The following is a 27,242-nucleotide window of genomic DNA, read 5'->3' as shown; positions in this document are numbered from 1 at the left end:
AGTAACGAGTAAATTCCGATAAGTTACCGGTGTGTCGGAAACTTTGGAGGTACGCGGCGAGAAGAGGGTTACTAGGAGGAAGGGGGGCAAGGCGGGGGGAACGGCAGGGGAGTTGGGGGGAAGCAGTGAGGCACGACGGCTTGTATCAGAGGGGAAAGAGCGGGAACGCGAGACTGAGCGGGAGGACTATAGCGAGGAGAGCGCGGTAAGGAAGGTGGGTCGTGTGTTCGTGAGAGGGAAGAGCAAGAGGCAAGAGGGTGGCGGCTGTGAAGCATTGGCGAGGGCGTGCGGGACGGCGAGAGCGGGTAGAGAGGAGGGAAGGAGCGCGCTATCGGCGAGCGCCTCGGTTCGGCCGAGTCGGCCGACGTCGGCCTCGATCAGCCGCTCGGCGCTCAGTTCGAGTCGGACCTCCGTCGTAGTCGGATTGTGTCGTTTTGCCGCGCCTGTCTCTCTCTCTTTCTCTCTTTCTCCTTCTCTCTTTCTCTCATTCCCTCCCGCGGGCACGCGCGCGCGCGCCACTTGTGCTGTGTGGTGTGTACGTATACATATATATATATAATATGTGTGTTCCCTGTTCTCCCTCTGTGCCCCCATATTCCCCCGCGACGACAACGAGTTCCGCCCAGTGAAAAAGAGCGAGCTTTCCTGCAAACAAGACGCGTCCTCCTCGACTACCACCCCGGCTGTTGTTTGTTTTCTGGTGTGTTCACGGTGTCGCGGTGACACAAAACACAGCGAAGCCGAACGAGGAAGGGTCCCGCGCGCGTCGCGAGGTGAGGAGGAGAGGACAACGGGGAGAGCCGCGTGTATACACCGTCGTCGTGCCGTTCTCGTGTTTGTGTGTGGCTCTTCGTTCGGTCGTGTGGTCATCACCGGCGGGTCCGTAGTCATCGTCCGTTTGTTGCTTGATGCGAAGAGTTTCAGTCAACGGAAGAAGAAGTAGGTTAGCACACCGGTGTGTCTTTCCCGTCCGCGGTGAAACACTAACCCCGCCGTTTCCCCCGACGACGACGACGACCGCTTCTCTTCTGCCTTTTACCGGGGAGCTCGCGAGTGTATACCATCTCGATGTGGTGTGACGTTCAACCAACGCGTACTTCTTTTACGTAACGAAAGCGCGTTAGAACGCGCGCGTGCGCTCTATATGGGAGTCCGTTTGGTTTCTGCCCCCATCTCGTTTCTCTGTCGCGAGCGAGAATCTTCGATCATCGGTAGTACATATCACTGTTTCGTGCGTGCTCGTGTGTTATTGGAACGGTCGATCGGTCGTTTTTGTCTCGTTTAATCAGTGGCCCTTGAAAGGATTTCGTGTCGCGTTAATTAATTTTTTTTCTCCTGTCCCGCGATAGCCAGCCTGAATCCGAGTGCCATTCGATTTTCCCGCTTTTCCCCCCGGTTCGTTACCATATCCGATAATCGATACCGTTCGATTTCTTTCGATTCTCGAACGCGACGTTGACGGGACGAAGGCGCGCGTCGGTAGTCCCGCGAACGCGCCAGTTCCTCCCGAGTGTCTGTCGAGTACGGTCGTGAGTAACGTTCGTGCTTTTTCAGTAGAAGAGTTTTCATCGCCCGGATACAATAGCCAGGCGTCTATGCGCACATGCACAGAGACGTTGGAATCCCCGGTGCTGTACGATCAACGACTCGTCTGTGTCGAGTACTCTCTTCGTCGATGCGGCATCGTATTGTTTGTGGTGCTTCTTCGTGAAAAGGTGTGTTTCGTTTAAACCTGCAAGATGGTGCGACTGTTCTTCTCTCTGTGTGTGATTTGAATCAGTGATTCGAGAGGAATAGCCGATATTGCTCGGCGATAAAAAGAAAAAGAAAAAAGAAAGTGAGAGTTTTTATTATCAGTGCAGTACTACGTTTGTTCACTGTGGATTATTGGATATACTATACGCTCGGCCCAGCAAGCCGCCTGACGGAGCGCAACATCGCCGCACACGGTTTATGTAAGTAACAAAATACAATCTTAAACGTTACTTTCGCGATTACGATCGATACGAGTACACGGTCTGTCGACGTCGCGAGTGATATCCGGTCTTCGGTCGCGGCTATCGTTTCGCTGGTTTTCCGGAAAACTCGTGATCGTGTTTACTCTTTCAGCTATCCGTTTTTTTCTTTTTCGGTGCACCGTTTTGTTTTTTTTTGTCTTCGTCAAATCTCACGATTTGTCGACCGGCGAGGATTACGAGCGTAGCAACGAATATGAAAAGAACGTTCAAGCAATTGCGTCATCGACGAAGTCGTACGTCGCGAACAGGTTCGTATTTCATGGGCAATATTCGTTACCAACCTCCGGGACATTGTCACATCTAAACTTACGATCGAAATGATTTCAACGCGAAATTTTCGTTACATTGTATCGTTCGTGTCGTGTAACGCGTAAAAACCGTTTTTGACCGTTAACGGAATATCGATGCTCTGGGAATAATGATTAGGTTAGGAGTCAGTTTCGGGCTGTAGAGAAATTGAATTGGCTTCGTTACTGCTCTCTGCAGCAATCATGACATTCGAATATTCCGCAACCACTATAAATACTCTTCTGACGACTATAGTCGCGATCCTAGTGCTATTTTATTTGTAAACAAATTTTTTTGCAATTTCCGGACAAAATATTCTGTTTTGACGTGGTTCTTTCATTTTTCTTGTAATTTATCTCGTTGAGGTTAGATTCGATAACTGTATTCGAATTGGTACGTGTATTAGGTTGCTGCATCTGAAACGTCATCGTGATTGACGGTGTGTAATGGCTAGGGATTTTTAGTGTTTGCTTACACTTAATTAAAGTATTGTTTGTATGAACTTTTATATCTTCTTGTAACAATTATTTGCATCCAAAGGGCTTTCGTTTTAAATTAAAAAAAAAAAACGGAAATGTATTTGAAAAGGTTATTAGAATCCAGGAGGCATGGTACAATTTCAAAATCTATTAAATATTTTATATCGTTATCCAAGATAGATGACAGTGTACGTTATCTTACAAAATCAGCTTTTAATTCATTCATTTTAAATGCACCGTGCTGTGAAACAGACCTTTCTTTTTCGTACGAAATAAAACATTTACAGATGTATGTTCTGCAATTTGTTTCCAACTAGATTGATAAGAATGCGTAGAATATCGATTGAATAAAAAAGTTCAGGAAAATCTTTATTGTACTGTATACCTACTAAAAACTTTAACGCGTGCAATATATCACCATTTTTATTCTCTTTTTATTTCACGTCGCGAATCAATCGGAACTAATGGAAAATTCAAAACGATATAAAGAATAACGATAACGATGGTAATAGTTACGATTTAGTTGCCAGACATTACCAAGCAGTTTCGCTTGGTCAGTAGAAATTCTTGGCAGAGTTTCTACTCGTTACGTCTGACACTGAAGGAGCGATTTTAATCATCCCGCCGCGTAATACGAGTTTGAGGAACGTCGATCCCCGTTCGACGATCTATTTAAAATTCTTCGCACGGAAATGTTATCTTATCGGGACGGTGAGAAATGAATGTTCCGAGAGAGCGGAACTCGCTTCGAAAAGTCGTCGCCGCGTTTCGATCCCCCATTTATTCCTTTCATTGTTTACGTTCTGTATCACTCCTTTGTCAGAGGAATTATTACGGACAAGTGCAATGTCATCGATGTCGAAATCACAGCGCATTTGTTGTGTTGCCCCGTATTAAATCTCGTGATTTCGAAGTTCTCGAAACACGTATCAAGTGTGAGAAGTACAGTTGAAATTAAATTATTTAATTTAAATGAAATCTGAAATTACGGAATAATTGTGTTCTTTTCCAAATACATTGAAAAATAAATGATCCGCGTGTTTGCACAGAAAAATTGTTCGAATCATCAACAGTCGAGCAACTCGTAATATTCGTTGATATGCGAAGGACTGTCACGAAGAAACAGTGAGGGGAATAGATGAAAAATACAAGTTCGATGAATAGAGTCGAGTTCGTGTGGGATGTTTGAAAGGCTTGCGTGGAAATTAAATTAAAAGATCCCCATGATACGGGACGAAATTCCGGAAAGAGTAATTAAATATGAAAGGAACTTTTAATATGTAACTACTTCGCCTGCAGAAAATCTCGCGAGCTCATAGTGTCCCCTCCCATTCCCGTTTGTCCTCGATCGCTCGGGCCCTCCTTTTTAATTGTATTTTAATGATGGTCGCGCGTGTGCTCGGTTTAATTGACATGCATTGACTTTCGGGTTTATCGAACCGACAATTGTAAAAATCTGCGGAGCAGACGAGTTCCAACTGAGAAGAAAATATTCTTTTTGTTCACGATGATCACCGATAATTTATGGGTGTTTATGGAATATTTATTCATTTATTGAACGTTTTCTTCATTCGAGTCCTTTTTTTTCAACGTGGTATAAGTCCAACTTTGAAACAAATTAGTTAAGGCAAGTTTTAGTTAGACATGGATGTTTTCTTTTCATATTTATAAAAACGATACTAATATTTTGTTTAGTTTGATAATTATTAATAAACTAGATTTCAACTTATTAATCGAAGAAGCGAATTAGCTCGTCCTTTGTGTCGGAGTGTATCTTCCAATAGCGTTTCCTGTAGGCTCCAGCAGTATTCTTCAAATCCTTTTCGATTTTGAAATTAAACATCAACTACAGATATTCGTAACCGAATTTTCGAGCAAAACCTTCTTGGTAGTTTTACTTCGAGTCAAATTGATCGTATTACAAGAACATTGCTGTTCACAAAGTTATCGCGATAACAGGTTGATAGAGTCTTCTGTGTATTCGAATTGAGTTTCTAGTACATACTTGAACTCGTTTGACGATGCACGTTAGAGTCCTTCCAGCGAGACCAATGAATATTTCCTTGCAATTTTACGGTCAACTAAAATGCAGTGGCGAGTTTCTTTATGGTCAGTGGTCGCGTTTTAATGCGATATCGTCGATGCGTCGTTCAACCCTCTGAGAGTGGCTGCACTTTGCACCGGCGGCGGAAGCTGGAACTTTGAATAATTATTCGCAAAGCGTAACCGTTTGCAAGCAAATTAATTGTGGGACGTGTCCTGGTAACCTCGTTACTTGTTCCACCGTATTCTCTTTCTCTGTTTCTGCTTCTTCCTCTCTGGCACGCCTCGAGGATCCAAGCGTGTTGTGTACACGGATCGAGCGGGCGCGCGCGCAACCAGTCATAAAACGGCACCCTGTTACACGGTCCCCAGTGAAATTATCGAATTATTAACTACACCGTTTCTTCGTGGCCGGAGTCGTGCTTTCGACACTTATTACTTTACAGCGAATCGAATGGCCTAATTCGGCCTTTGATGCTTCGTTGCGGCGGAGAATGACGCGTGCAATTTGTTACCCTTCCCGAAATACATCGGGTCGTTTTGTGTTACCGTCTCTTTCTCGTATCGTTTTTTTATTCTCTCTCCCTTCAACGTTTCCTCGACGGATGATGTACTGTGTGTCATTGGGTCGATGTAAACGTGTCGATACGCTTTCGGTGTACACTTTCGATTCTGTTGCGGTGAAATATTGCGAGTGGGAATATGGATACACTACTTGAAATGGGGTTGAAAGACCGGAGAAGTGTCGTCCGAAAATAATGGAGACTGCATCGTTCCGTTTTCCGTTCATTTATAAAGAATTGTATGACGAATTGTACTTGCTATGCAACGAATGCGTTTATCCATTTGCACTTGGTGTAGGACTAACTTGCTCGTGGGATTTAAGCATGAATTAACATTCGATCAGAGGGAAAATTCTCAGCAGCTTTTTCCAGTAATGTTCAAACATCTGTATTATCGTGGAGAATAATTGTCATTTCCAATCGTATTAACTTTTTGCACTCGGACTTTCTAATTTTTCATACATTTTGTCGCTTCAGAGGCGACAATCGAGTGCAAAGGGTTAATATGAATCTAAATACAGTTCAATATTAATTGAAACAGGGTCGCTAAAGCAGTAGAACTTTCCCTCAGACCTAGTAAAGTAATTGAAACTTCTCTGATATGTCCAAGAACATGTGTTACAATATCCGACATTGAGCATCGTTCTACTATATTACTTTTTTCTTCGAAAGAAGTGTGCGCACGAGACGTAGTAATAGTAAAGCGATTGATTTATCGCTTTCGATTGAAGAAACGACCCCATTAATGAAAAGACCAGGGGAAAGTGTTGTGGCCACGGTCACGCGTAGTTGTGTAATTAAGAATGCAATTAAAGATAGGTTTCACTCGTGGCCGTCGATTGTGTGAGTTATTGCAACGATGCGAGCCGTTTTCTTATCGTTCCCATGCGCCAGTGACGTTAACCTTGTATTTTTATCGAGGTACATACATACTCCGATCAACGTTTCCACGAGGAAGACAGTACGATTGTGTGCTCGTACCGTGTTTTTCATTCGATGTTTTTCTGTTGCGAACGATTAACGTTACAACACACTCTGCAAAACATTTACACCAGTATTTTTCGTTGCCCTAAAAACCTTTCTTTGTCTATTCTGATATTGCTGTTCGATGATAAAATGTAACTTGTTCGAAACACACGCCAGACAATAGTGTTAGTCGTCGGAGCAGCACAATGTTACCCATTTTGTGGGGAATTATATTACACGTTGTTGCAGAGGCGGATTCCGAGAAACTTATTTTGTTAGGGGGTAATTTATCGATTCATTTTCACGTGCCTGGCAATCTACTGCAATTTACGGGATCGGGCCTGTAATTTGACGCGTTGCTAACGCTCTCGAAGATATTTGGCGGGAAAATACTCTCGGACGCATCAAATTCTGGGAACAGGATTTTTCGAGTCGGGTAGAAGTTCGACTGAGATGTTGGGGAACAAGGTTTCTAGGAATGCAGGCGTCGGACCGGCTGAGTGGCCGTTCGAGCGTGTATACAGTTGTGTGCGAGTGAGGGGTTGAGAGTCCTTAAGGATGGCCAGTGTGCACGGTGAGAAATGTGCAGTCCGCTGAGACTGTGCAAAGAATACAGAAACCTGTTAATTCAGGCGAGCAATCTTTCGCCATTGCTATTCATGCAGGGAATAGCTAGTTAAGACTTTTAGGCACGTATTAGACAAAGGAAGCGAGCATATTTGAACTACAACTTAATTTGTTAGCGTTTAGAGCAGACGTCGGCAACCTATGACCCGCGGGTCACCAAATGACCCATTTGATAATTTCAAGTGACCCACTTGAGTTCCGCAAGTAAAGTGTAATATATAAAAATAAATTATAAAACATAAACATAAACAAACACTTTGAGAAAATATAAATAATGGATTAACATTGACCCCGCAGGTCATAGGTTGCCGACGCCTGGTTTAGAGTATGAGTATTCACTACTTTCGATGAAAATAAGTTAATTTATTCCAGAAATCTATATTCGTCGATAAAATTGCTTTCACTAATGATCGACTTCACAGTTGATCATCATGGTCTATATATAAACACAAAATATTTGTAACTCCAGAATTATCATGATCACACCTGCGTCAAAATACAGTTACTGATCCTTAAGTTGGTCGAAACTGCTAGACCCTAAAGTTAAAACTGCTCCAATGTAAAACTAAAAGTCATCCTCTTTCACGTACGGATTATGAATCACAGGCCAATAATGTCGTGCTCAATAAATAGTTCATGGATACACAAGTGAAATTAATGTGGTCCATATATGTGGCCAGTAAATGCGTTAACCCAGTGTCTTTGCTCACTCAACGACCCAAAATCAGTCAACTTTCGATATAAAAAATTTCCCTCTTTCGTAAAAAAAATTCAGTTTTTTCTTTTCGCAAACGGTTCATCAACTTTCCTTTTTCATTCGAAAAATTTCCTAAGAATCCCAGCGCGGGTTCGTGCACTCCCGCGCGTCGCCTACGGAGAAAATAAGTATGAGAATGAAGATATACGTTCCAGCGTGCACGCGTATATACATTCGAAAAAGGGATCCTCGGGGGTCGCGTGTTCAGCGTTGCTTGGCCTAAGCCGACGAGATTTATGCCGTAAGCCGCGAGGCGACTTCGTCATAAGAACGCGCCTCCTTACCTCGAAATCGATATAACCCTTTCCCCGTCGTCTTGCTACACATTCCCAGCTCTGTTTCCGAGGGATTTTATCGTCGTAGTAATAAATAAATCCCGGTCTCGTATTTTTTTCACTTTCTACAATTCATCTCGTCTCTGTGTTCAACTGACAGAAAATTCTTGTAACAGATATCACAATCATTTACGTGGAATCATAAACTTTGTCGTTTCTCTCGAGAGAATTCAAACGATAAGAAGCTTTTCAAAGCTTCTTCTCGGTGGATATGTATCAAATAACGAGTCACATTATTTCCTTTTCTGTCATCTTTCACGCCCACGCGGGTAGAAAAGATGTCCAGGATATAATTGGAGCGCTAAGATCAAAAGTAGCCGAGCGAAATGTGAACGGCGATTAAGGTCGTTCGTACCTGACTCTTTAGTCAATAAAGCACGATATTAATAATTGGTATTAAACACCCGCTAATACATTTTATGAATGTATAAGAATTACGTCTGTGAAATTTAACGTTTCCATTTTGTCCAATCTTTTATTGTCAAATATCTTCCTGGAATGTTCGGCATGGTACAAAATTTAGTTCATTATCAGAATGCTCAGGATTTATACTTTCAGTACTTAGTTTTTAGTTAGCAATTCTAATTTTTGTAAATAGAAAAGATTATACTTCCGGTAAGAAATCGTAAGAATGCCATAAGAGCTGTATTGAAAACTCAATTTTCGACAAGCTTTTTTTTATTTATTTGACCGGCAACCGAGTTTCAAACTTTCTTTGTCTGCGTATTTCGTTCTAATAAACAATCTGTATGAATTTTATTTAATTATCTAGTCTTTCGAATTTCGGACGAACCACCTTAAAGGTCACAAACTGAACCTATCCCGTTGATTTTCTGCGTCGCTTTGAGGCCGCGACGGCGGGGTATCGAGCCGAACGTTCGTCTGAAAAGCGAAAAGACGCTTTCACGGTAAAAATTCAACCCGATAGAAAACGCCATTAACGTTTACTCGTGCCCCAGGAACGGTGTTTTCCTTCTTCCTCCCTCTCTTTGTTGAGGTTCACCGGGATACTTGTGTCGCGGAACGCGAGGAACCGTTCCATTGTGCGACCGTGTACGTATAATAAAAGGTTACAAAGGTCAGCGCGAACATTCGAGAAACGTGGCTCTGCTGCGCTGCTACCTGCCCCCCTTTGTGAATGAAAGAGCCGAGCAGGGAAATTTCCCGAACGCCGGAAAAATGTCCTCGCAATCCCGCGAGCAGGTGTTGAGAATGGGGGAACCTGCGCGCTGTCGTCTTTTTTCAAACGAGCATTCGAACCGACACGTCTGGGGGCTCGCGTGAAATCGTTTACGTCCTGTAACGCATTGTGAAATGTATTTCTGAGCCCTCACATTCGGTTCGTGCAACAGTTACACATTTGTATTCCATCCGTGAAAGTGTACTGGAATCGAAGGCAAATTGGAGAAACTTGTTAATTTGTATAGATACGTTGAAACATTTTCGAAATAGGAGGAATATGTGTGTAGAATTTGTAATTTTCTGCTAAATAGACCCATGATGGTTGTGACGTTTATGGTAGAGTGTCGTCTGTCAGTTAGGTATGTTAGCGAAATTCGTCGATTTCATTTCGGGGATCTTATATAATGTAACAGCCACTAAAAGTTATAAATATTCCTTCTAGATTAAGTTGACTGGAATAGAGTACGAGAGTTAATGAGGCGAAAGCGTGAAACATTCAGTCACGTTACTGTCGGAAATTCAAGTATCGAATTTATTCAGTTGTATAATTTCGATATTGGAGAATGGAAAAAATTTAGGCATGAATGTTTTAAATTTCCATAGATTGACTAAACAAGGCTTGTTTCAAATGACCATTTCAATGACTTTTTTGTAAACAAATTTCGGAAAAACGAGAATTCAACGGAAAATTGTTATCCTCGATGTTGCGTGTCATTCGGTTCAGAATGAAACGAAAATGTTATTAAAAAATTTTGCACCGCGTTGTGTACAATCGCGTGAGGTATAAAAGCTCCTCACAGTCTACTGATAACAAATGTATTTCACGATTCAGTAACTAAAGTACACTGTAGTATAATTTCCAAAGCCTCGCTACCCACTCGAACGCATTTGATCGTAACACTTTATCGGGGCTGTTTGTGCGGTGTTTATCGAATCAAAAAAACAGTTTGAAAATGAATATTCTCAGTGGTTCAGACAAATCTTTTGGAATAAAAATGCTGAAACCTCGATTTAGTGTTCTTCGATTCTCCAATTTCGTTTCGTTCATCCGAACCTTACTATAGTAGGAGTTTAACTCGAAAGAGTTTGTCCTTCAACTTTGAACTTTTATTCACAGGCATTTCATTCTATTTATGGGTAACAGTTTTTTTCTTTCATTTCAATGGAGAATCGCAAAGTGCGTGAATCATGCGTCTTATGCGAATCCTTTCGATTGTACACAAATCGAGAAAGGAATCTTACGAGAAAGGCGTTCCACCGTGTCCTTGCAGGTATCAGAAGTTTAATCGAATCACCGGGCTCGATGTTGGATGCCTCGGATAATACACGTATATCCGTGTATCGAGGCGGAGAAGATCGCTGAAGCGGGTTTTCTTTCTCGTATCCACTAACCTTGAGTAGCTGTCGGGCTCTCGAAGGTTACCTGATCGGTTCGGCGTAAATGAATCCAGCTAATCCGTCCGGAGCCAGTGTAGACTGTTGCGATCGCGGTCTTCTATCCATCCAGGTATCGAGAAAGCCTAGCTTCAACGTGAACACGTATTCCAGGAACGTTCACCAGGATCTCAGTAAAATAGAAACTTTCGATTACGTACTCTGTTGTAATTTTTTACTGACAGAATCAATTGCATTATTCTCTATAGAATTTGTTGCTGTTATACTGCCTATGATCCATTCCTGATTTAATTCCTTCAGCATAGAATATGATTATAGTAGTCTATTCGGAATAGAACATTCCATGGATGATCAGATTGAAACATTCTTCAATAATGCGATGACATTGCTTAACCCTTTAACGCCCAGACCCTTAAATCGCTATTTCAAATTTATGAGACTGATATATGTATGATCTTTCTGGTTATTTTGAAGTCGAAAATATCGACATTAAACAGAACTATTTTTTTATTTATTTTTGGAGGGAATACTTGAATTTCTCAACTGAAAACGTGAAGATCTATTTTATATCAGTGATATTACGGGTCCTTACTGATAAAAATGAGATATTATTCGGCAATTGAATTTTATGCACTTTTAGAATGAGTCTTGCACCGGTGCATCACTGGGCGTTAAAGGGTTAAAAAGAATGAAGCTGAAATATGAATCTATTATAAACCATATATCCGCTGAACTTCGTCTATTAAAAGCGTTACAAAAAGAAAAAGTACAGTAGTGCTTCATTAGTAGATCACGAACAGAGAAATTACATTCAATCGAAGCATCTATTACCTTTCAGTTAAACTGAAATAATATCAGTGATCTAAAATCGAAGTACTGCAGGTATACTACTGTCGAAACGTTACTACGCACAGCGAGTCGTCCTACGAAAAACGATGACGCGAGGACAAAGTGCGTGGAAGTGTCGAGATTTGAAAATAAAGTTGACCGTTCGTTTCTTTTTTACACGCCTTTATGAGATCGTAGACGGATTATCATAATGGTAGCCAGTTCCGCGAAACTTCTTTTGATCGTACTCACGAGAGACGAAGGCTCTCCATTGTTGAGCGTGGAGCAGATTTATGATGCGATCCACTTTACCCTCGCTTCTCGCTTCCGGTTATTACGCGAAAGTCGGGCAAGAAAAGCCCAACCAGGATACGCGCCGGTACTTGGCCAGAGGGAGAGGGTTGGAAGAGGGTGGTCAGGGGAGGAGGGGGAGGTTCTTAAAAGAAGGAACTCGAGTGAACGGATCCAATCTGGGAAGATTCGTTTCGTGTTCGCCGTGCTGTACGCCCTCCCCTGAACGATCGTGGGGTGGAAAACGAAGGGTGAATTCCCGCGAATCAACGAGTTTCCTTCGACGATATTCGTCCAATTAATCGCGTGGTATCGTTCTGACGGTGATAAATATGATGTCCCTGAACGGTTCTGAAAACTGTAGCTTCGCTGGTCGTTAACCTGTTAACCGGGTATGACGAAATATTTCGTCATACCCGGAAGACAACTCCAATCGGGATGACGACTTTTTTTGTCGTGGAAATTTTTTATGGTGGGCATTACGTTTTACGTTGTTCTTATCCATTAAAACCTAGCGTGGTCATATGGGATCACCTTGAATTTGCACAGTTTAGTTTGAAACGGCATTTTAATGTTATTTTATAAAATGCACGTTGTATATTCTGTCGTGTGCATTCAAGTACTTTACATTTTATTAATAATTTTCATGCTGTGTATTTGAGTAATTTCTTCTTTTCTTCAAAATATGGCTAAAAGTTATCTTCAGGAAGAAAATATTTACGAATTAAATATATGATTTACATATTTTCTAAAATATTTTGTCAAAATAAATAATCAACAAGTAAAAAGCGATTTTCTTTTATTACTTTAGGCGTGATAATGTGACTTCTAACTGCGAAGGAAAAAGTCCCCATTGTCAAATGAGTTGAACAAAAGTTAATTCCCTGGTTAACAGGTTGATCCAAAATCAAGAATTGTTATCCCATTTCAAGAACCCCGACCATTCCCGAGAATTAGAACTCAGACGAGAGATCGACACTTTGTTTATGGAAATTCGTTATAATAAATATTCCGTATACACTAATATTTCGCATTATTCGACCCACGAACCGCATTTCCCAACGCAAAATCTTCATATTCGAGTGGACAAATACGTGACATTCTGTCAGAACACGAAGAATGCCTGAGATTTATGTCTAGGAAATAACCCAGTCGAATGTCTTCGGCAGCGGTCACGTTATTCAGCGTATTTCGCCAGTCTCGAGAATTCAAACATCTGTTACCACGGTTTTCAGAAAACTTAATGTCGGTCTAGTTTAAAAAAAAAAAAAAAACAACAAATTCCTGTTCGTTCTCGCGATTCGACAACCACGAACGTTTCCATATTACAAAACAATATATTACTCTACGTATGAATATATTCGACTGGAAGCTCATTCGCGAGGAAATGTATTCCCGTCGTTTAATCTTTATTCGTATTGTTTTCATTAACTACCGCGCGAGCGCGTGATCACTCTCTGTGCGCCGCATCGGTTCCTATTAACGGAATTCGTATCCCGATATTTATAATCCATTCGAGCCGCCAGAAATAATCCAGGAATAGCGTTCAACCGTTAACTTAATTGCAATCCACCGTGTCAATCCATTAACCGTTTCTTCTCTTGCCGTTCTATTTCCGTTCCTCTTTCGACCTATCTCGGTTTTCTTCCTCTCTCCCTCTTGTGCCTCTCTATCTCACTCGTTCTTTGGATATTTCTCTTTCTCCCTCTCTCTCTGTCGTCGTTACTGCTCCGGAACGTTCTCCATGCAAATTCGCCCTGGAACACCGTAACAGACGTTACTCCGGTGAATCGTTTCTCTCGAAGCGAACGCTACCAGGGACATAAGCTCGCGCTCGCGCGCACGCCTCGCTATCAGTTTCGAGGGATAGAGAGCATATAATGGTGAAATAAAATGAACACGAGCGAATAGAACGTCGCCAGAAATGGAGACATCGAACTACCAGATTTATCGTCGGGACGCACGGGGATCCGCGTATACACACGCGTCGTCTTCTCTTTCCTTTATACGCGCGCGCGCCTATATAACATGTGTCGTATCGGTAGCGATGGGATCAAACGTCTATCGTAACTTTTTATCAGGATTTCATGGAATTGCGTTCTTGTATTGGTACGTTCAACACGAAACTTACCACGACCGGTCAAATGACCGGTTTTGCCATTTTAGTTCCTGCCTTTTGAAGGGTTCGGTAGGTTTAGCGTTAAGGATAAAGTTAATGCTCAAAACTGGAGGGAAATCGTAAACTTGTAATGTTGGTTTGCTTGGGTTGAAACTTATGATTTTTTCTACAATTTCTGCCTTTTAGGTACTTTGTGCTGAAGTATTAAAGAAACAGTGAATCATCGATGAGTGCTCGAAGACACTGAGTGTTCAGACGTTATCTCCACCACTGGGGTCTTCCGATAACCAGTCCAGCGCTCAGTAGTGGGGATAACGTCTGAACACTCAGTGCTTTAGAACACTCATCGATAATTCACTCTAGTATTGAACATACCCTATAATCTCACGAGAACAAAAATTCGATCGTTTGAAAAACAAACTTGACCTCCAAATCTGCAGAACCACCGAAGGAACCACAGTAGACTCTTGATATATCGATGCTTGCTATATTGCCGCGCGAAGTACTTCTCCACACGTATTTTCACGTATGTTCGTTCTCTCACCACTGAGTGATTAACATACAGGGGACTCTCGATAAGTTGCCGCTTCCGAGAATGTTACTCTCCTACAGCCCCGTACGCGGCAGTATGTCAAGAGTCCACTGTATTTTCAAAACATCGTTGCTCGTTTCGTTGATACAATTTTTTCTCCCGACAATATTTTCGATTTTGCATATAAAACGACGGATCGAGGGGGATGATGGTCGTGACAGAATGGGCACCGTGTACATCCCTCGGATTCCCTCCGGGGGCGACCAGGACGCGTTGGCTCGGGTGGATGTTTGACGTTGAACAATGCTTGCTCAGCTGCTATCCGCGTCGTGATATATTCGTAGTCTATCGTTGGAGGCGTGAAGGGGAGAGGGAGAGGAAATGTCCGTGAAAAATCGTTCCGTGAGCGTTTCGCCTCACGCGACGAGCAACAGTGACGTGGCGGGACGAGGAACGGGCGCGAAACGAGGTCTCGCCGTGCTGGAGACGCCGTTGCTCTCTCTCCTTCCCCTCCCCTATCCTTCGAATATACATATTTACCGGGGAACCGTGGCGTCGTTTATCGAGCGAATTGAAAAGAGTTTGCGTAAAGGATCGCCGGGCTGAACGATTAGATAGTCACTCGGAATAGATGGTCTTCCTCCTGTCTTCGAGGACAGTGAAAGTGGGGCGACTATCGTTGATTATTTTAACGGAGTATGTTAACGCGAACGCGGTAATTCTGAAAGTAAGTCAGTGTAAAGCAGTAAAAGTACAGTATTACCTTCCTAATGACGCAGTATTGTGAACGGATGATGCGCTTATAGAGAGCGGTGGACAAGATTCTGTGATCCTTTTGTGATCTTCAGTTTGCTATGATTCTGAAGTTGTAGTGAGTAACATTTACGTCTGCATGACTCTTCTTAGTTGTTTAAACAGATAGATTGACTAGGTACTAGTTAACGCTTCCTTTAATTTAGTTAATTTCCAAACGATGATGAATGTCGTATTGGTATGAGACGAGACGTTCTTGTGTTTCTTTTGACAATTATTGGAGATTCATGAGTATGTTCAGCACTTATTTTAGTAGCATTTGGGCCAAGTGTTATATTATCCCTTAAGCTAACATAGGTGAAATTTCACCCAATGCAAATTTTATTTTTATATTATTAAAACACGTGAGAACAGGTAACACTTATTCTTTAAATATTCATATGATCAGTAATGGTAATATTATAAAGCAAATCATTTCTCAGTAATATTTTGCAATGAACGTAACAATGATGGTATGGGAGTTATTTTTAAGATAGCTTTTAAGGATCAAGTACGGTTGGTCGTTAACTTAATTTCATTCGTAAAGAAATAAGTAGGATGTGTAGGCTACTTTCAAAATCGCTAGCTGAAAAATTCATCTGCGTGCCAGGAACGAGGTCCTTATTGTAGCTGAGACTTTATACTTTATGGTTTGACGCGATCGAAATCTTGATACGATCCTGCGGAATCTCCTTTGGTAGATAAAGTGACGAAGCTTTTTCAACCCTCGGTTCGAGGTGGTGATTCAGTGTCCTGTCAGGTGTCGTATCTGATGAGCTATATGTATAGAAATCGTCCGACAGAAAATGTTGCATGGCAGGTCTGCGGTCTGTTGTTGAGGTTACCAAACGTTGACTCATTTTTTCCAATTAATGTGCTGTTTACGTTCCTTCGGTAAGCAGTCTTTAAAATAAATATTTAACACTAGAACTACCAAATCCGTCAAAATGACGGATTCCAGATTTTTTATTTTACAATTATTGAATTCCTAGAGATACTTTCATCGGAATTTATGTTAACCTCTAATTTCTTTTACACTTTATATTATAGTATAGTAAGCTATATTGCATTATATATTACACGTATTACATAATTTAACTCAGCATACATTCAAAGCTGGTAGTTCTACTGTTAATAATATAATCCTGTCATCGAGTAATTTGTAGTTTTTAGTCTTAGTAGTGGATTTTCTGTAGACCGTGTAATTGGGTGTACTAAAATCGTATATTCTGTTATCGATGATATTATTACTGTTAAAGTAAAGACGGATAAGAGTTCAACGACCATAAGAATATTGCGTTTGGTTAATCGTAGCAGACGTGAAACTTTGCATACTCTATCTTCAATCTTCCGTTGAACTCCGCTGCAGGAAAGTTAAATAGCCAATAAACAATAAGTAGAGAACGTAATTTCACTGTTTCATAATGAATCGAGTTAACATCAACAAATAATTACAGGACTCTGCCTGCTTTATATTCTTGGCTTAAGTTTTATTTCATTATTTATGGATTAAATTGAGTTCACCGAGATATTTGAAGTTTCAGTCACCCCAACTCTAGACCGAAAATCGAATCAACACCGAGACGCCCGTCGCTGTTTCAAAAATCATTCTTCACAAAATATGATCTCTGTTCCGCAGTATATCGATTACAGTTTTATACAAGACAAATTTTCCTAAGAGCTATGAAACTTAACAACAACTGTATATCGGATTAAGAAATGAATCCAACCACGTATTGCGACTTTTTCATCGGAGAAAAGTTTTCAGCACCACCGTATTTTATTCATTACACTCAACAAATTAGATCGTTAAAAATTGTTTATCGTGGTAATAACGTGTCTCTCTGTGTTTATTATCTCGTAACATATCGCATTATGAATCCGTGGGAGTTTCGTAACGAGCGTAATTCCGTTAAGTTTCCCCGTCGAAAAAAAGTATATATATATATATAGGTACTCCCAGGGAAAGGATAAAGGAGAGGCCATTGATATTTCCGGCGCTATAATCCTGCTTGTCGGACGATTCCGAGGGTGGCGTAGGAAGGGTCGAGGAAGAGGCGGTCCGGGTAGAAGCCGGGCAGGGACAAACCATTGCAATAAAAGATTCGTCGGCCCTGGAAAAGAGCGGAGTAAGGTTCGCAAAGGAAAAAAAAAGAAACGTACTTCGCGACCGACACTCCCGCGGAAAATAATTCTCGTGGAAATTAATTTCAATTTATGATTCCGTTATCAGACCCACGGCGGCAACGTACACTGCGCCCTTCTGTTGGTTTTACTCCGTTTTAGTTTAATTAGAGACCGCGTTCCACGGTGTAACCACTGAATATTGTATTCTTCAAGTGTTTTCGAGCGTGTGTTGCGCGCACTCCCGCAACTAGCGGTTCATTTCTTCTGGGGGAAAAAACCGGGCGCATGTAATCATGTGATTCTTTTAACGACGCGCATTTCATCTCTTCTTTCACGGAATAATTGGTATTTCTTTTTTTCTTTTAGTACGTTAATATTCTTCATTGCAGTGCTTAAAATGAAGGAGATTGTAAGTGACATGTTTGTACTGCTGGTATTAACTTCGTATTTCGTGATGTTTGTAGCATTTCAGTTTCGAAAGGATTAACAGTGCTCTCTCTCTATAAGCGCGTCATTATCCCCTTCTATCCGCTTCGTTACTGACGGTTGTTCAGATGTTAACAAGTCGACCAACTAATGGCAGAATCACTACCATCACTCTTTATAATTCTGTTTGCAATATTTACCAGCGCGTTTATCCATAAACTCAGTTTTATACTTCAACTAAAGCTGCGTATATACTATATGTATAGCACAACACGTTATACACCAATGTTATAAAACTTGTTGGAAAACAGTAAGAAAAATGTTATATTACATTTTTCGTGTTATATAGCAAGTGATATGTTATCCTTCGAGTGTCACGCTATTATGAGATAATGAGGTGCGAAATGTCACAGACTCTTCCAGAGGGTATAATCTTGTTACAAGTTATAAGAATATGTTATACAGAAATGTTATATAGCGATGTGTTATATAACATTATTTTGCTATACAGTGTAGACGCAACTGCACATCAATTCGCGCTAATTCTACTATTGCCCGAAATTAGGTCGAGTCAGCCACTATCCCTCGAATAAAAACAAACCAACTCCAACTCACCAATAACATAATTTTCGATTACCGTATTTCGAATTCTCGAATTGAATTCGATCGAAATCGCGTGCGGAATCATGCGGTATCGCGATCCACCAGGGCACCTCTGCGATTCCTCGTTTACTCGCTAGCTCTCTGCCCGCTGCTGCAATTTCGCGCAAAAACTTTCCCCTCTGGCCTGTCACACGATGGAAAATCGATCGATGTTACACACGGTGGTTATACCGTAAACGCGCCGATTCGAAGCTGGCGTATGTGTGTGGCGAAAGTCGGGTTGAAAGACCGCAGGAGTATACGAGGACTTTTAGCGTGTAGGTAGATGGTTGCGTTGCGCTCGTCGTGTTGGGATTGATCGATTGCATCTCGCGAGAAGTGACCAACGAATAGAATTTCGGGAAAGAAAAGCAGAGCGGAGTCAGCAACGGGGCTGGAAGGTAGATAAACTGGAGTTCAAGCCTCCGCCGTTGCCTGGGGCTCGTAACGGGTGAAAAGGAATAAGAGCGCAGCACCAGCGAGACGAAGGGCGAAAGAGGAGGGCAGACGGAGAGGATAATCGCGGGTCCTTCGGTAAATAAGGTTATTCCTCCGTCGAGTCGGCACCCATTCCATTCTGCTCCGCACTATCTCGACTCATCTTACCGGATTCGTGCTTCCCCCATCCCCGTTTTCTCGTCCATATTCACGCTCAAGCTACGAGGAGGAACGATTTGTTGGAATTAAGCGGTATTCCAGCGGACCGCGATACGCCGCGACTTTCCGACGTGGAATCATTCTTAAATTCGAATAATCGCTCGGTCTATTTGCTTGACGACAAGTTCACGCGCGCGGGGGACACAGTCGACGGATTCTGTCTGGACACTGGTCCGGTGTCTTGATTCTTGTGTTCAACGACGATTGATGATTATTGGAGCTGGTCGGAGAGGGAACAGATAGTGGAGCAATGTTAACTAACTTTTTTTGGATTCTGGCCCACCTCAATGCCTCAAAAATCCCGTTGACCACTAGCATGTAATAGTAAACTAAATGCTGAAACAGTTTATTAATAGATACTTCGAATAAAAAAGGCACATAGTAAAACTGTTGTTGGTGAGGTGACGAATTTCAGGAACTTGTTAATAGCACTACAAAATATTCAAATTGCTCCTCACACTGTTTTACGAAACGCTGGAGAATTCTAGATAGTCAAACGGGAATGTTAAATTTACTATGGTGATGTTGGTATAATTGTCCCGGTTACTTTCTTCGTTTAACAAACATTGTCAGGTCAGTGCTGGGCTATACAAAGTATTTCAGATTCGCTAATACAATATTTTAGTCAGAGCCACTCTATCCTCTCTGCTTCGTCTATTAGGTATGTAATAATCAAATATGTTTCGAATTCTAAAACGATATGTATTCTAAATCGAAAATATCTACCCGACTCGCCGCTGGGGAGAAATGGGGGTATAGGACGCTGGAAATAAATCGACCCTTGACTCCCATAGGGGCAAATGCAGATTTCGTGAAGAAATAACTGATTACATTATTGGTACACATGATACAAGCAGCAACAACTTCGTAGTATCACCACGATTGTAATAAATTTCAGAGATATCTTCCTAGCAACTTCATTGCATTTCGAAATTCAAGTTGTTCGTTTCAACGTTCGATCGACGAATCAGTGCATCGGCACGCGAAGCACGAAATAAAAGCCTTGTATACACAACCGAGTATCATTTCGGTTTTTCTGTCTATTCGGGGGCCTCGAGCCTCGTCCTGGTCAGTCCTCTGTAGTTTGTTTTCCGGTTTAACGAGCAGTCCTTGCCACACGATCGGGTCCTTTGACTCACCGTTTTTTGCCTGCTTTTTACGTTCATTACGCCCTCCTCTCCAGACCTTTTCCGTCCCACCCACCCCCGAACCCCCATCCCCTCGTCCCACGCTCTTTCATCGATCCTTTCGTCGCTTTCTATTCCCATGCAATTGCCTTAACGAACTATATTATTCGCTCCATTAGTGTGTTTTCTATTATTCCACTTAACGTGCTCGCCGCTCCGATGAATCACGTATTCTGTTAGTACAGCGAACGATCAATTGGTCAATAAATCGTTAAAGGAACACCTCGGTGCGCTTCTACCGAATTCGTTGTTATTAGGAGTTTGATCGTATTCAGTCGAAACAGAACGAAATTGGATTTAACGTTGCCTTGTTCGATGTTACACTGTGGTTGTTGGTACAATTTCGTGCTCTTAACAGTCTCGTTGCGTTAAATGTTTTCAGTAGAATCACCGAAGATGAACGTGTTTCTATTTTTATTACGTTGGTGAAAGCTTGTTGAGAACATGCAAATTGATAAATTAACGAATTTCTTCACCTATACAGGGTGTTCAAAATATGTTTTTAGGGGCTTATAGTACCTAAACATGTCTAATCAACATAGGTCTTTAAATCAGTCCTTTCGGTTTAAGATTAACATCAATTCCTTTTAGAATTGAAATTAACTTCTGTATTTTTCATCGAAAGGATTAGTTTTATGATCTTTTATCGCTTTCGGTGAGTACAATAAGTACTTAAAGATTTAGACCCTTTTTTTTAAAATACCCTATATATTGCTATAAAACTTGTGAAGAAACTCAGAAAATTCACCCTTGTAACATTCTAATTATTTTTATAACAGTTTACGAACCCGTGATTTTGATTGTTTTGATGATTCTATTGTTAAACGACAATTCCGCTGAACATTGTAGAAGATTCTATATTATAGATTTATGGTCTTCTGCATCTTGGAGCAAGCTATAAATCGCATAAAACTCACACAGTCTACTTAGAACCGGATATGTTTGCGTTCTTATTCGCAACTTCATCGGTTCAAGTTCCGGAAAGTAACAAGTTTCTCGTCTCGGGGTGTATATATGTATAGATACTCGCGATCGACCAACGCGCGCGCGCGCGCAATTCGTGTCGTCGTTACGTCTAAATACCCCGTCGCGCTTCCGACTGATATTAATTAGCCTCGTCGAACTTCCATCGCTCCTGTTTATCCACCGGGCCGCTACGGAAACGGAGTTTAATAATCGCCGATGAATTCGCTCGTTAACGGTTAACCCAACGGTGGGCGATAGGGAAAACAGAAACGGTTGAGCGACCGTTAAGGCAAAGACGGAGAGAGCTGATAATCGAGTTATCAGCGATTCGTATCGTGCAAGCGTCCTTGATAATTATATCAGCCCGTTGTGCCCTCGTACCCGATTCATGTCAGGAAGTTGAGCAAGAATGTAATCTCGCAATGTTTCCATAGGGTTTATTTAACCCTTTCGACAGTAGAGTGGACTCTTGATATCTTAAAAAGTTATTAGATATAGACTAATCTCGTCTCGTACTCGGGTCCGCGCCAGGACAATAATCTTGTAGGGAGAAATGCTTCTGACCCTCGTAAATTCGTTTTTTGCCCGAAGCCCGAGCCTTGGCAACAAAGGCAAAGGGCCAACGAAGTATACGCTTGACAGGTTCCACGGCCTGTCTCCTGCGAGTGGTGGGGACAACGCCTGGACAATAATCGTGTAGCAGAAGTTAGACGATAATCGAGAGGAGTCTGTGAACTGTTGCAACTTAACCTAGGTAGACGATGGTTGCAGCGATTGTTTGCGTCCTAGGCAGTCAATACGGTCATAAAACGTTCATAAACAGGGATTTCTAGACAGCTGCACTAAATTCCAACAAATGACAGAAACAAGGGACAATAATGTGTTACTTTACCGAGAAGCTTTCAAAAGCATATAAAAATTTCTGTCCTGCCATTTATCCAAGTCCAGAAGCAATTATTATATACTCACAGATATGAAAAAATAAATGACACCAATATTTAATTTCGTAATTTAAAATTCTTACCAATATGGCTACAGTGGGAACAAAAGGGTTAATATATAAACATACGGAAGCTTTATCAATTTTTCTGTCGTTCCATGGTACGCTTACGGTTCACACAGCCGTATCGTGTGACACGTTTCACAGCAGATACGGTCGTGTCGAAAGGGTTAAACGTTTCGCCGAAGGTTGCTTGAACTGTCCATCGAATTTTATAGTTCCACCGTCGCCGAATAATGAGACACACGGGCCGCCTGAAATTGTATTGTCGCGCGGTAATGGGATCAACAGCCGGCGATCGATCGCGCGCACACGTTCCTCCGGCGTTCCACGAAAGCCGACATCGTTCGCGAACATTTTCTTCACGTTTTACATTCATAATGTAAAAACGATGGGATGATGCTTGGAAAAGCTTCGAAACGGTGGTTGCCCGCATAACTAGCTTATCTTCGTAAATTTTCGCCTTTGGAGGTATTTGCGCGGTTATTCAGATTAATTTAACACCAGAACTATCGACGATAAACGTAATATGTATCTGTTTCTGACGGATCGATGAACATGGAAAACTTTTGAAAATAGAGAAACTTATAAATTAACCAATTTCTTCACTGTCGTGTTGCAATAAAAGTTGTACAAGATCTGAGAAAATGCATTGTTGTAACATTTTAATCATTGTTTTCGGTAGTTATTACTTTGGTAGTGTGTTTAAGTAAAAATGTCAAAAATCAGGTGCAAAAATTAAATTATCGTATTATTAACCCACTGAACGACCGTAACCAAAAACCACATGGTTTATCTGCCATTTTTTACACTACCATTTGTAATATTCATTTTTTTCCTAGTTGTACAGGTTTCTTAGGGAAAATAATTTTTTTGACTTCATTGGGTTGAAATTTTTCGTTACAATACTATACCTACATCTTACATAATTCCGTGCATAATTAATTTGCTTATTGGTATAGTTCAATCCGGAAGATGAAAAGGAGCGTGAGATATAATTGATTCTCTTTACTTTCTATTTTACGGAACTTGATCAGTTTGTTTCCAATTGCATCAGCACCAGAAAGTATGCACACGACACTCGAATCTTTGTAGATCGAACAAAAACCGCATCTTTTCTAAACGTGTTCCAGTTTTTCTCAGGCGTCGGGTGAGCGTGTGCGTAATCGCGAGTCAAAGATGAGGAAAAACGTGGGACGACCTCGAATGGGATTCAATCAGAAATTTTCGGTTCGCTCGATTCCCAGAAGCCAGTCACGCGAAGTATATATACTTCCGTTCATAAGCAGGTATTAGGACATTTCGTCGCTCTAGTTCTTTTAGTTGTTCTATCCCCACTAGTTTCTAAACTGAGAAAACTGGGTTTAAAGTTTACGAAGTTTAATATTATCGAAGCAAGAAAGTGGTGAAGTAATCAAACACACTATAATATCATCTACTGAATAGCTGTTTATTACAATATTTAACAAAGTTTGTTAGTATTTAGTAATACATACAAGCATGAAGAAAACAAGAACTTTTAAAGTTTCGGAGTTACTTAGGACTTAAAAGAATATTTGTTATTTTCTTGGTGGAATTTTCTTTATTCTATGCTGAATTTGTATTTTTTGGACCAATGGGACGCCCGTAGATTGATTACCTAATAATTTTGAAAAATGGAATTAGAGTAACTTAAGAACTCAGGCGACGATTCGTCGAATATGAGACAGATTTAATGAGACATTAAAAAATTGTCGAAGGTCTGAAATAAACTTTGTTTGGGAGATGTTAAAACTGGATGAACAACACTTACGTTAATGTAAAGTAATAAAACTGGACCAAAATGTATCATTTTTATCAGCACCAATTGTCCTCTAATACTTACGAACGGCAGTGTACACGTTCGGCAACGACCGTGAGAAAGTGATCCTTCGCTAAATAGTTCCCAAGACAAATTCAATTATTCCCCGCGAAGCATTTAATCAGCCATGCACAATCAATTAAAATAGCTATAGATTAACCGTTTAACCGTGGCAGGGCAAAAGATAAACGTTTCTCAACGGTTAACTACCGATAGCGTCCGCCTAGGATCGCCGTTCGTAGAAAGAGAAGAAAAAAAAAAAATAAAGGTGGAAGGACCGGAGGAGGACACGCTTTCAATTTCCGCTTTCGCTTTTAATTTCACTACTCGTTCTTCCGGGGCTGCCTTTCTCGACGTCTGCCTACACGCCTCGTGGCCTCTTCCATCCCCTCCGGGGCTTCACCAACCACCCCCTCGCGTCGCTGACTCTCTCTTTGTCCCGTGTTTCGAGGGATCCTACGTGTAACCGTTCCCCTTTTCTGTCTTTTCCATCCCAGATTTTCTCGTCTTCGTTTCCTCGCGACAACTCTTCGCAATAATGGCGTCGACGGTGCACGAGAGCACCGACGACGACGAGAGCTTCGTTGTTGGGTTCCTAAACGCGTGTACAGTACGATGTTCCACCTGCAATCTTCTTTCCCGTGCCAGCCGTGTGTGTGTGTGTCTCTACCGTGTCTCGCCGCTTTCTTTTTATCCCTCATCGTATCCGTTCGTTGCTCTCTTTGTCGGAGGGGTGGTTTCGTTTCCTGATTCGCCAGACCAACGGAAGTCCTCTTACTTACGTTCTTGGGAATATGTATTCCGTGGTTCGAAGGCGATTTTAGAGAGACGTGCGTTTGAAATTGAAATGGAATGCTGGGGGTACTCCATTTGTGGCTGCAGTGATCTCATTGTATGTACGGTGGAGATTTTGTCAAGGAGATCGTGAAGAGTTTCGTTTTGAAAAGGAGTACAGTCAGTGAGACTGGTTCTACGCGATTTTTGTCAGGGCGTCATCCCCACCATCGGAGAGGGGCCGTGGAACCTGTCGAGCGCATGCTTTGTTGCCCCCCCCCCCGCGCCTTTGTTGCCGATGCTCTGATTTCGGGCAAAAAAACAAATTTACGAGGGTCTGAAGCATTTCTCCTGTTCGATGCTTGTCGCGACGCGGACCCGAGTTCTTGACAATAATCGGCGGAAAACTGTATAATGTGTTACATTACCGAACCGTAGGAAAAATGCTTTAACTCGAATTAATTTAACTAAAATGTTCGATTCATCTTTCACCCGACGAACTCCGTGTTTCCATAATCGAGAACTTCATTCTTATTACAAAGAGGAAAGGAAGAGCGATAGTATTTGGTACACTGAATCGATATCGGTGAACGGTTTCGTGATTCGTTATTTCGGTAAACGTGTTTATATGTATTATATTTTGAATTCGAGGGGCGAACCGACACGTCGGTGGGAGGAAATCGATTTCACGGCGTGGTAAAGTTCTTTTCCCAGGTACCTGGTTTGCTTCCTTTATTCCACGTTCTCCTTTCCGACGATTTGAGCGCGCCAATGTAAATGCAAATACGGGGCTTCCTCCTCTAGCCCGTCGTCGTCCCGTCGTCATCGTCTTCCCGTGGTCCTCTTTAAATTCCTCCGTGCTGAAGGACCGTCTGCCTTTTCTTCCAGCTTCGTGCCTCCCTTTGGGAATTATTACCGCTGCTGACACGTCGCCGAGTGGGAACGAAGGTAACGCGCTCATCTTGTCAATGATTTCCGTCCGCTGCCTATGGCTTCTTCTTTCTACAACATACTTATCCGTTGTATACGCTGACAATTAACGATATTACCGTTGGTTTTGTGTAATAATAATTGACGGGCTTGTGACAGAAACGACCATTGTCAATTTGTGTTTTTTTTTTTATTGTGGCATCTTTAATCCTTTTCGTTACAGCAGCATCGGATAAGTTGCGATTATACACTATGGGGCAATGTAGACTGGCAGGAATCACTATACGCTCCTTAGTTACTTCGTTGTTTTAATTCATTGCTTCGAAGATATATAATTTTTAATACAGGAAAGCAAAATAGAATTCACGTAAAAACAATGTTTATCTAAAATTATATTTTGTATTTAACCCATTAACAGTTTAACCGGAGTGTAATTTTATTCGACTGTAAATGCGACTAATAAACAATAAATCGATTGATATACCCGGAATTACTATCTACGGATTACTTTCACGGATGCTGGGTCGAAAGGGTTAAGAATCGGTCGATTTTCTTTTCAAAATAAATCAGGACATAGGTCGGTTTTTATAGTACAACTTCCACCATATTTGAGTCTCGTTTCCGACTGCTAGAGTCTGTTGTAATCAGAAAATGAGTCCTTCTATTTGTGTCAGGCGGTTTCCCTTTGGAAAAAAAAAACAAATCGAAAGATTCACTTTCCTGTAAATAATTGGAGTACCTTCATAGTTTAAAATATGAAGATTTATCAGTCGAACAGACAGTTTATCCTTCCTTTACTTCCGTCGAATTTTTGTAATACCGCGTGTTCTCGCCTGCGTTCTATCGATCCGATACTCTTCCAACGGACGCGTCGCTTCAGTAAATAAAATTTTCCAGTAAACCGTAATCGGTACCACAACACCGGTTCGACAAAAGGAAGAAATAAATACCGCGCGAAGGGAAAGACAAAACGACTACGGAACCGGATAAAAATATCGCGCTTGGAAAATCGACGACGCGTGGCCGGGGCGAAACCGACGAGAGGGATAAAATTCGATGCACGAACCATCGAATTTATGGTATCTTTTATTAAAACGTGTGTGCATATTTCGCCAATTTTTTTGCTCATCGTGTGCCGATATTAGTCTGGTAATGCGCGTTGCATCGTGGTTCGACGATCCATTATCGGAATATTTTTCGTCCGATTAATGATGCGTTTCCGGATTGTTCTTGCTCGCTGATCGATCCTACGATTTTATCGGTGTTCAAATAGCTTCCGGATTATTCGCGATTTTTGACCAATTTCAGAGATCTCATAAAGAGAACGATTAGGAAGTATTGAAAATTTTAGAGAAACTTTACTTTCAAATATCATAGACAGGTTTTCTACTGTTTTTTTCAAACAGTTCTCTTTACACAGACGATATTTATATTTGAAAATTAAAATAATCTCCTTTGAATCAAAGTAGGTATACAAG

At 41.5% G+C, this 27,242-nt stretch overlaps 1 protein-coding gene across 1 annotated transcript in view; it reads left to right on the top strand.

Annotated features, from left to right (window-relative positions):
- Nucleotides 1-864: 864 nt before the first annotated feature.
- Nucleotides 865-27,242, top strand: part of LOC107193717 (mucin-5AC) — a 392,296-nt gene continuing 365,918 nt past the window's right edge. The window contains exons 1-2 of the mRNA XM_015583219.1: nt 865-939; nt 1,555-1,955. The gene's annotated coding sequence lies outside the window, so the exon portion shown is untranslated. The remainder of the gene's footprint in view (nt 940-1,554; nt 1,956-27,242) is intronic.

The sequence above is a fragment of the Dufourea novaeangliae genome, unplaced genomic scaffold (genome assembly GCF_001272555.1).
Source record: "Dufourea novaeangliae isolate 0120121106 unplaced genomic scaffold, ASM127255v1 scaffold25, whole genome shotgun sequence".
NCBI classification, from domain to species: Eukaryota; Metazoa; Arthropoda; class Insecta; order Hymenoptera; family Halictidae; genus Dufourea; species Dufourea novaeangliae.
Note: the sequence above shows the minus strand (reverse complement) of the source record. Positions and strands in the feature narration are given on the sequence as shown.